This window comes from Nanorana parkeri, unplaced genomic scaffold (genome assembly GCF_000935625.1).
Source record: "Nanorana parkeri isolate BGI_ZX_2015 unplaced genomic scaffold, ASM93562v1 scaffold716, whole genome shotgun sequence".
Classification (NCBI taxonomy): Eukaryota; Metazoa; Chordata; class Amphibia; order Anura; family Dicroglossidae; genus Nanorana; species Nanorana parkeri.
This window is the reverse complement of record NW_017306984.1, coordinates 440237-452314: the sequence shown is the minus strand read 5'-3', so window position 1 is coordinate 452314 and position 12078 is coordinate 440237.

Here is a 12078-nt window from a genome sequence, read left to right as displayed (position 1 = left end):
TCCTGCTAGCAACTCTGGCATTTGCCATAATGACTGGTTTACCTAGTATATGTAGATGATATTTGGAGTTACTCAACTGATTCATCATTACCGGCACTTTGAATTACAGGTCCTATGTCTGATTAAATACTAACTGAATCTAATTAACTACAGAACCTGAATAACTTGGCTATATCATTAATTAAGTTGCAACCCTGAAGTCATGTTATTTAACCTTTAATCAGCCAAAGTGGACCTGAACTCAAAAAGTGACAATTTGCTAACTTTTACAAAACATATATAAATGTTAATTGAGCATAAGTAGTCCTCTGAAAAATGTATCTTTTGTCTAGAATTCCACCTGTCAAATAGAGCACTTCATGTGCCTTATTTCTAATAATTACTGTGTTTCCCCGAAAATAAGAGCTACCCCGAAAGTAAGACCTAGCACTATTTTTAAACATTCCTATAATATAAGACCTTCCCCCGAAAAAGAGACCTAGTTTGGTGGTGGGGGCGGCCCAGAGAGCAACCAGAGTTATGGCGGGGACTAACCGCTGCGCCGCAGCTCCCGCATTCCGCCCGTGTCACGAAATAAGCAGACAACCGTCTGCCTTTGCTTAGAGAGCTGCCACCAGGCAGAAAACTACATTTCCCAGCAGGCAGCGGCACAGCGCGGCAAGGAAGTATGGCCAGTGGGGTCGGGTTGAGGTGACTGAGCCTCAGTCACTGTGGGAATGGAGGTCCGTGCAGTCCAGCCTGGCGACGAGAGATATGGCTCCCTGAAGGGGATCCCACAGAGAAATGTGGACGGCATCAGAGAGGAGAGCTCCAGGACAGCTGCAGCCTGCAGGTATTGTGACACTGTGTATTTAAAATAAGACATCCCCCGAAAATAAGACCTAGTGTGTTTTTTTGGGGAAAAAAAATATAAGACCGTGTCTTATTTTCAGGGAAATACGGTATATATATCTACAGTGTGAGATCATCTAAGCCACTGCTGCCTCTGCTATTTGGTGATGTCACTACTGTGCTGCTCAATGTTCTTCTTGCTGAAGAGGATGAAGTACCTGAGGATCTGCAGTGCCAGAATCTCCCTTGGGTGCCCATACACCTGACAATTATCGTACGATTATCGCGGGTAATCCCGCGATCGTACAATAATGGGCAGGTGTATGGGCAGTGTGCGACCGCATTTACTGTACGGTCGCACGACTTTCCTCTTACAAGCATGCTAGAAAACACGCCGTACGATTTTCGGTGGGTTGGTAGCGCGATCGCAAGACGAAAGCTGAGCGGGACGCACGCTGCCCGCTCAGCACTTCAATCATCGGCAAGCCCTCCCCTCAGCGGGAAGTGCTTGCGATGAGCGCAAGTACGATCTGCCTGTCCAAGATGGGCAGGTCGTACGATAATTTTATGACCTTACAACCATCGCACAACGAAAGTCGTGCGATGGTTGTAAGGTGTACGGGCAGCTTTATTAATTCTGTGGATCTGTGCTTTCTGCACCTCCCCTGCTGCCTCTGGATCATTACCCCAGCAGTTATCAGATCACCAGACATCAGGTGTGACATGAAGAAACAAAACTTTGCACCTTTACCAAGGTAGCCACCTTCACACAGAGACGTATTGCACAACAAGGCATGGTAAATCAGCAATGGAAAAAAATATCAGCTGCAGAGAACCTACAGGCAATACCAGTGACTAGTCCTTTACCCATGTTTTGCTTCTTATTGAGCACAACTACAACAGTTCAGGTCCTCCTTTATTTTGTAATAAAATAGGAAAATTTATAGCAGCTTTAATCACTTCAGTTCTTGCATTGCAATGCGCGGTATTGCAGTGTGGCTGGGAGGTGCATTGGGGTGCCATGCAAATGAATGACAATGCAACACAGCTGCCACACTGGAACGCACGGTAGGTGTGTTGCGCGATAGCGTGCATTAATCGCATGGTACCGTGCAAATAACATGACGCATAGTTGTGAACGAACCCTCGGTTTTACCCTCTACTTTCACTTTCAGACTTAGCTTCTTCTCAATAACATACAATGCTTCTTAGTATTTAACCCTTTGTTAGTACACACAGTGTTCAAATCTAGTTTACAACTGAAATGGTAATTAGGGTAAACATATCTTCCCACATACCTCTCCTTAACATGACATAGAGGGAGAGCTAGGAAGGATTGTTCAGCAAGTATAAATCACTTAAAACTAGGGATGTTCAGATACCAAGTACCGTATTTGGTACAAGTACAGATAGTTTTCCAGCTCCAAGACTAGACTAGAGAAAAATTAAAAAGTTAGGAGGCAGCTGTCATTTTTAAGGAGCATACGGAGCTTCTGGGATTTTTACATCCCTGGTTTAATGTATGTTTGTTTTTTTTTATAAACATATATTAGAGATGCACCGATACAATTTTTTCAAGTACAAGTGCTGATACTCGTCCAGGTTCTCACAGATACAAGTACTGATACATTTCTTTTTATTGTCAGGTGACAGTTTTGCTAAAACAATACAGACTAATGATTTCAGGACAGTGGTGGTGCGCCAGAGCTAGGTCCCAGCTGCAACCGTTGCAACCCTGGCAGTTCTCGTGAAAATGCCAAGTATCGGCCCTGATATGTGGACTGGTATCTGAACATCCCTACTTAAAACGGTAAGCAGCAATTTTTGTATTTACTTATTTTAAGCATTGCTATGTCAGTGATAGCATGTAACAAATATAAAGTAAGTGTTATCTCAATTGGGCTGCAAAAGTGGAAATACACTTTAAGCCTCTGAACAGTGTTCCAAGCACTGTTTAAAATCTCTGTGTAGCACATGCCCAGGATTTGCTGGTATGTGTGATGGGAAGAGGTGGGAGAAAGACAGGACATGTAATGTACGCCCTGGGTATGTTTATGATTTTTTTAGGGGGGGAGTAAGTTGCATGTCCAATGTTCTCAACCGGGAAAAGGGTGAATGCTGACAAATTTTGATAAGTTTTAGACAAAGTTAGGAAGATATCCTTATCTCTGGGGTTTATTGACTTTGCAAAGTGATTTTTCACTTAGCTTACTGAACAAGTTGCAAAGAATACCCAATCATGTGCAAGAAAATTCAAATAATGGATTTTCCTCACACATGATTGGATGATTGCAGTCAGCACAGCTTCACCTCAATCACTAAGTAAAACCTAACTTTGCTAAGTGAATGTGCTTTACTCTCTTAGTAAATCAGCCCAGTGAGCTCGACCCTTGCTCGTTCTGTCCCTAGAGACATACAGGTAGTGAGTTGGTCAGGTGGAAGAAAGAGAAGGCAGCGTGGCATCTGAACATGGGATCAGGGCCGGTGCTAGGATTCTTGCCTACACAGGCAAGGTGCATTTTTGCGCCCCCCCTCCCCGATCCCCTGTAAAAACAGGGCATTTTGACAAGTCAAAATGCCCCGATGTTTGCGCTATGGGTTTTTTTTTCTTACTTACCTTCGGCGCGGGAGAGCAGCGGCGAGTCAGCGCTGGTCTGGTGGCAGGAGCTCCAGGTGGGGTCCTATTTTAGCTGGCCGGCGACTGCCTGAGGTGCCGCGCATGTCGGGATCCTCTGGCAGTAGCCGGCCAGCTAAATTAGGACCCCACCTGGAGCTCCTCCCACTGGACCAGCGCTGACTCGCCACTGCTCTCCCGCACCGAAGGTAAGTGAAAAAAAAAAAACATAGCGCAAACATCGGGGCATTTTGACAAGTACAAGTACTTGTCAAAATGCACTGTTTTTTCCATCCTCACCCTGCAGCCGCCTCAGGCGGCCGTCTGACTTGCCTTGCGGTAGCGCCGGATAGATGTGACTGAGTATGAGCTGAATAGAGACCACTCAGAGTAAGGGTAGAATGGGAACTGAGCATAGTCTTGGGGGGGACAGAGGTAGAGTGGGTGCTGGGCTTGAACAGGGGACAGAGAAGGCAGGAGATAATTATTGGGGAATGGTGGAGGGGAGAGAGGAGTTTAGGATTTGCCAAATTCATGTAGCGGCAAAATTACAATGTAAGTCATGCAAATAGGGATGCAAAGTCAGCGCTGCAATATAAGAGCAGTGCATAGGCCAGTCTATTTGTTCAAGCCTGCAAACCGTAGTTCATCTGTTTGTGGGTTTCTCAAATATCTGTCACTCTTTAATTTTTCTAGTTTGGCAGCCTGTATATTATTGCTTTAGCTGAAATTTTAGTTCAGTTCTAACTACTAGATTCATATATTTCAGCACGCTTTAGAGCTAATCACCAGATTGCCACTTCTAATGTTATTAACAAGAGCACCTATTTAATTATTGATTATCATTATTAGTGCATTGAGGATCGATGTAATTATGTACACAGTTGTGCACAGCCACCAATCAGATTTCAACTTTTAAGTGTTTACCATGCTCAGATTACACAGAGAATTTCATCATTTAAAGTCTAGGTAATTAGGAGTCAGGACATAAACTTCAGTCCAAGGGGTCAGTGTACACTGCCTGTCCAAAAAAAAAGTCACACAGTCTAAAATTTCTTTGGCCCGCCTTTAGCTTTTATTACAGCACGCATTCGCTGTGGCATCATTTCAATAAGCTTATGCAAAGTCACAACATTTATTTCCATCCAGAGTTGCATTCATTTTTCACCAAGATCTTGTAGTGATGACATTAGAGTCTTCTTCAGCACAACCCAAAGATTCTCAATGGGGTTAAGGTTTGGACTCTGTGGTGGCCAATCCATGTGTGAAAATGATGTCTCATGCTCCTTGAACCACTCTTTCACAATTTGAGCCCAAAGAATCCTGACATTGTTATCTTGGAGTATGTCCAATGTGCCATCAGGGAAGGAAAAATCCATTGATGGAAAAAACTGGTCATTCAGTATATTTAGGTAGACAGCTGACCTTATTTTTTGGGCACATTACGTTGCTGAACCTAGACCTGACAAACTGAAGCAACCCCTATAGCTCTTGCTTATTTGCTTAGTTAAATGCAGGTGCAGACTTTTATTTGGATAGGCAGCGTATAAGTGTACTTATTCAGATACCAAAACAAAATCATGCAACTCCAAAAAGAAACAGATTTGCTTCATCTGGTTAGTGAATCGGTGTGCTGGTCTTTAGCGACCAACTGCAGCTGGTGTCTGCAAATAGCTTTTTGCTTTATTAAATGAAACTAAATTATTAACTGTAACAGTATTACATTAGTAGCATAATGTGTACGGGTGATAGAGGCAAACAGACCTAGCTTTCAAACATTGTAATCTCATTAAACCACATTTCCTTTGTGTGTAGCATGCTAGGATACCACATAAACATTATAAATAAACATACACTCTACATTGGGTAGTCATTTCCTATTTCACACCTTTCTCTGCACACGTATTGTATTTAAACTTTACTGCAATTATTTTCTCGTTGTAAAACATCTTCTATATATGCTATTAAAATGACATACTGTAGTTTTTGTTTACTGGCATTCAAAAATTTGGCTTGTTTCCACTATATCTAATAAACATAAACTGTGGTTCCTTATAATAGTGTTTGATCACCTAAGCTGTAAATAACTATCAGAACAAGTACAGTCTGTTGAATGAGCTAATAAAGTATTCTGTAATTAAAGCTGATCCCTGGGTAGGTATAAAAATGACCAATGGATGCAGCTGTTTATTTATTATTACAGGTATTTATATAGCGTTGCCAATTTACACAGCGCTCTACATAGTGCACATTTACATCTGTCCCTGCCCTCAAGGAGCTTACAATCTACCAATGTTATTCACAAAAGGGTGAAGAGTTTGGAGAAGGCAGGAGAAGTGAACAATCTAAGACAACATAGTTGAACTGGAAAGTGAGCTGAATTGGAGAATTTTTCCAAATCAGCTATGTTGGCCTAGATTGTTCTCTTCTCCTGCCTTCTCCAAACTCTTCACCCTTTTATGAATAGCCCTGTAAGGTCTCTATCTCACATGCATACATACAGGGCTGATTTAGACAGGAGCCCATCAACCTACCAGCATGTCTTTGGAGTGTGAGAGGAACAGAGTACCTGGAGGAAACCTGCTTAAGCACAGGGAGAACACGCAAACTCCTGGCAGATGGTGTCCTGACCGAGATTTGAACCAGGGACCCCCAGTGCTGCAAGGCAGAAGTGCTAACCATCAACTAATGTAAGTACTTGCTCCTTGTATTCCCCTGCACAGCAGCACTCAGACATGGACTTATAGAGCAGTACCAGGGACCAACTAGGCATCAGGTTTGCTGCAGTGCACATGAGCTGAAAAGGAACATTTTGACAGAAGGAGACCACAGTAAACAGAGGGATGACCCAAATCACACCATGGGAGCAGTAAGGTGACCAAGCTGTTTTGCTTCGTAGCAGTAAAGAGAAGTCAGGCCACTAACTTGGCTTTGCTGTCTGGTAAGAATTTTTAAATCTTAGGACTGGATGAACATAAATACAAATCCTTGTTATGGGTAAAACAATTCTCATATATGCATTTAAGTTGAATGTTAGCTGTTTGTGTAGAGTTCAGCTTTAAAGCAACTCTGCCATGAGAAAAAAAAATGAGAATATAAATTAGGTCGGCCCATAGATTAATCCCAAGATTAATCCCATACCGGAGGGTGGTGACTCCTATGTTTTTACTCTTGCAGAGCTATGTCAGTTAAAGAATCTTTAAGGTCCAACACCTTATGTGTTGGTTACCTATTGCAAATTGAAATAGCCAATAGGAATCTAGCATCCTATGGTGAAATTTATTTTCTTTTTTTTATTCTGACGAAAGCCAACAGCTCCATGTCAGAAAAAAAAAAAAAGAAAAAGCAGTGTTTCCCTCCTGGGCGTCTGGGAGCGGGAGACTCCCGGAGCGCCCGGGAGAGTTAGGCTGTCTGGAGATCAGTGTCCCTGGTTAGCTGGTAACCAGGGACGCTGATCTCCCTGCAAGTCCAGCTGTCAGAAGCAGGCTGTCGGCCAACCAATGGCCGGCCGCTCGGCCAGCTTCAGCTTTCACCTCGGCTCGGTCGAGCCGAAGCACATGCTTTCGGCTCGACTGAGCAGCTCGGCCGACTATGGGGGCTGTACGGGCTATAGTGAATAGACCATACAGCAGCCCTTCGGTTCTACTGAACCGAAGGGGTCCTGGGGCCGAAGCTAGACAAAGGATCAGCCGAAGCTACGGCTAGATCCTTCGGCTGATTCGTGAATAGACCCCTAAGACTAGTAAAATCTTTTTAACCGAACAAAAATGAATTGGTCTAAAAACTGTAATGTCACATTATGATGACACAACTGAACTAAAAATCAAATGTGCTAGCAATGCTTAGAAGAAATAATAATAATAGATTAATCCAAAAGTATATAAATTACACAATGTTCCAAAACTACATTGTGTATAAAATGTTTTATCTCCATATCTCGAAGGAGACCCCAGGAAATAAGTAGAAGGCCTGGGGCACATGCCCTGGATGCCAGGGTCTAGAAATGCCTCTGCTCACTGCCCTTGTTGCGCATAAAAAATAATGGACCATTATCAAAAGAAGCATTGCATCGTTCACCAGTTCATAAATGAATTGCAAGTATTACTGGTTGCACAACAGAACAAAAAGGAAGTAGGTCAACCCTTTATGGTAAACCTAAAAATAAAGTGGGGGATCAATTTCTGTTAAGACTTTATTGTGGGGAAGTTTATATGGTTTAGAAAGTGAAGATCAGTGAGTCACTGATGATGCCATTAATAGAAGCCCAAAGCTTTAGATTTACAGGAGGAAGAGGCTAAGCTGGCATCGTTCCAACTGTCATTGGGAGAATCTGCCATTCCTAATCCAGATTTAGAATGTTGAGCACTACTGTTGCTGTATAGTTACCACCGCCAAAGGAGGGAATTAAAAGAATCTCTCCAAAGTATGCAGCAACAGTTTTCTAAACTGCAATTGAAAGGCTTTGCAAAGATGGAGTTCTGCTTTAAAGTAGAATACATCCTGCCTGGTTGTAGGTCACACCACAGGGCAATAAGTCAGGCAGACATCTGTGTACAATACCAAGTTGATGGCCAGTAGATATACTATATTTCCTACCTGCTACAGTTTGGTAAGGTATCACTATTAATGAAGAATATTTTCATGCCTACATGTCTGGGAAGTAACCTGCCTAAAAAAAGCTCTGGATATTACTTGCTTACTCCCAGTAACCTAGATAACATGACAATGGGGTGACACTGGATAACATGAATAGACTAACTGTGGTGGCACACGTTGTCCTGTCAAAGAGTAAATATTTGCTATAGTAACACTCAACAAGGGTATGTGATTCTGAGTATGAACTTCATCAGGCCATTAGAAGGGCAATAATGTCATACTCCATGACTGGGAATGGTTTCCCCTGCAAATTAGTAAAAGGCAGCATGTTCAATGTGTGTGTAATGTCACTAAATGGAGTAAACAGTGGGCAGATAGGTATGAGAACTGAATGCCCTATACAAGTGTGGGTAGGAATGCTTTATAATGTTTTCTGAGCTTACTGCACCTGTGAAAGATATCTCAGATTGCTGTAATCCTGGAGAGGCTTATGGACTAAAAAAACAACCTAAAACAGATCTTGCAGGTTCTATCTTTGCACCCTCTTTTCTTAATGGTTCCTGGTGGAGGAGAAGTTGGGCCAATAGTTCTTGCTATGGCCAATACTCTAGCTCCAGTTGAGAATGGAGACTGATGGTACTCAATCTATGGCAATGATATTGTCACTTTTTATGATGCTCAGCTTGCAGAGGTTTGCAGATCCCCAATAGAGGTGCCAAACTCCATTCTCAAGAAGTCATCTCCATTAGTTTTAGCTTGTTGCTCTTTATTTCCACAATAAATTAAATTGGGCTAAACGAAAGGATTAAATTTTCATCACATAACTGAAATCTCTTTTCTGTCATTTTCTGAAAATGGATTTTCCTCATACACAATCCCCTCCACTGTCCAATGATCTTGATCCTTCCATGTATTAAAAGTGAGGAGTTCCAACTTCCTTAATTTTTTTGAAAACAACTATAGCCCACTCATCTAGCTTTTTTTCGTTTCTGTATAGATTAAAATCTGTCATGTATAGACAAAGATCTATCACGTGTGGTTCCTGTATGGCCATTATATCTGAACGAATGGACTAAACTCCAAAGAAAACCATTGGCACCTATACACAACCAGTTAACAAGTCGCAATTTCATATTCCCTTGCAAACTTTAAGATGATTTGGGAAAAGGGTGTTGCTACACAAAGGAGTGCAAATCACCTGGCAGGGCATCAATTTCAAACCTCATACACATGAAGTCAGCACGTGTTTCTGCCACATGAGAAGTTAGTCCCTGCATTAATTGTCAAGCACTGAGTGATTATTTACTTTATTTTGGCCACGTCACTTTAAATCAAATGCAAAGTTATTTGATCCTTGTTGATACTGCAGCATCCACTGAATCTTCATAAAACAAATGAAAGGTTCCTGTATTGTTAGTACTACTTGGGTGGTGTAAGGGTTAAAGGGCATATATAGCCCTTTCAAGCTTTTTTAGATGCGTAAGATCAGTTTGCTGAAAATAATTAATCCTCAATTCTGCATATGTTATTAAAAAAATTCAATGTATCAAAAAAACTTCAATATATAATTTGTAATATTACAGTAAATGTACACAGGGGCAGCCATATTTGCTTTATATGCGCAGGCTCTGCTAACTACTGTGAATGCTACACAGAGGTTGTGCTTTACTGCTATTTCTCACGACACAAGTCAGTAGGGTTGATTTACTACAGGAGTAGTAGAGCATGTTCACTTTGCAAAGTGAATGAGGTGAAGCTGTGCTGATTCAATCATACAATCATGCTCAAGCAAAAAAAAAAACAAAGGGGTCTATTCACGAAGCAGCCGAATTGACAGCAGCAGAGGGCGGGTACAATGCTAGTTTGCTATTGGCTATTGCAAATTGAAATAGCCAATAGGAATCTAGCAATGCATTCCTATGGCCAAATATTCTTTAATTTTTTTTTGCTATTCTGACACGGCTCCGTGTCAGAATAAGAAAAAAAAGAAAAAGCAGTGTTTCTCTCCTTGGGAGCGGGAGACTCCCGGAGCGCCCGGGAGAGTTAGGCTTTTTTTTCTTTCTTTTTTTTGACAACAGCAGAACCGCCAGCCAATAGAAAACTGTTGGGCGGAGCTAGCTGCCATTGCTAGCTCCGCACAATCGTTTTCTATTTTTATTTTTCTACTTTTTTAACTGTTTTTCTGTTCTGCTCGGTCCCACAGAGAGACCGAGCAGAACAGCCGAGCGGCATTCGGCTATTCACTCACTGCTGTTCGGCATCTATGAGAATAGACCGAACAGCAGCAAGTAGCCTGCCAGAGGTTCGGCTCGGGCGATACACTTTCTGCACTTCGGGTCGGCCGAACATGCTGAGCATGTTCCGCCGACCCGAAGCCACCCGATGTACGGCTGATTTCAGCCGATATACGGCTGAAATCAGCCGTACCAGCCTGAAGTGAATAGCCGAACAGTGTTAGTGAATAGACCCCAAACAGTTTTTTTAATTGTCCTTGCACATGATTAGGTATTCTTTGGAAAGTGAATTTTAGCTTCACTTCGTTCACTAAGCCAAGTGAAAATTCTGTATTCCTTTAGTAAATCAACAGAGTCTGCTCATATGTGTTAAGGAATACACTCCCTATGTGGCTGATCTCTTATCCCAACAGTTGTGAAAGTGACACCCAACAGTTGTTAAAGTACCTCAACTATTAGCAAAAATGTTACTTATTTGTGTATCATTCAGCTGTAGATCCTCAAACCATCTCTGAATTGGTCCTGACACTGTCCTTCCTTCTGGAGGGGGGCTACTTTTGTTCCCCATAGTCCCTGTGTGTGTTGTAAAGTAGCCACCGCTCCAAGCTCACTCCTGTGATGGACTACAATCTTATGTTTAGTTTACAAATTTGTATTGAGATTGGAGTCCATCATGGGAGTGAGCTTGGAGCGGTGGCTGCTTTACAACACACACAGGGACCATGGGGAACAAAAGTAGCCCCCCTCCAGAAGGAAGGACAGTGTCAACACCAATTCAGAGATGATTTGAGGATCTACAGCCGAGTGATGCACAGATAAGGTCCAGGAGTGTTAATAGTTAGGGTATTTGAATGCATTTTTAAGATTTAACTCCTGAATGTAGTGTCACTTTAAGAGAGAGAGAATATGTACACTACGCCACTGAGAGCGCCATCTAGTGGCTACTCTACACATTTCTATATTTAATACAATAACATTGAATGGGAAGGTCAGTTGCTAGTAGCAGTCATATTTAAAGGAGAACTATGGGGCCAGTGTTTTTCCCCATAGTTCTCCAAAGGGTAACGGGAGGACACAAACTAGCGTCCTCCCGTTATCCTAAGCTCAGTATACCGCGAGCTACAGCTTGCGGTATACTGAGACGCCGCAGCCGGGACGGATCACGACTCTTTTGACGGGATCCGCCCAGCTGCGTGAGTGACAGCTGGCTCTGCCTATCTAGAGGCAGAGCCAGCTGTACCCGCCCCCTCCCCCGTCCGTTCCACCAGTCAGCGCTGGCAGATCGGATCGGTGAGAGGGGAATGCAGCCCCTCCCCCTGTCACGGCAGAGAGCCGTGACAGGATCGAGAGGTGAGGGAATCCGGTATGTGTTCCCTCACCTCCCGTTCTACTGAGCCGACCTGTGACAGTCTCATTGTCACAGGTCGGCTTAGAACTATGAGATGAGTGGAAATCACTCATGTCATAGTTCTCCTTTAAGTTGATTTGTGCTGTAATTGTAAAATATTTTTCAGTCCTCATTCAGCTGGCTCCCTCAGTTCAAAAGAGTGTTGGGAGGCCATATCACAAAGGGAGGTATTAATCTGAAAGTGATAAAAAAAATAGTACGGCACTAAAAACATAAAACATGTGCTTATTGAAATACAGTAATGCTCCCCTTTAAAGAGTAAGGGCTCGCTCACTACACAATATGCAAAAAGATGCACAGAAAATGCATGAATGTTGACACTAACTCTGCAACGCGTTGCACTGCATTTTAGTGCAGCTTCTGCTGGCAATAGGAGGATGTAATTTAATTTGAAA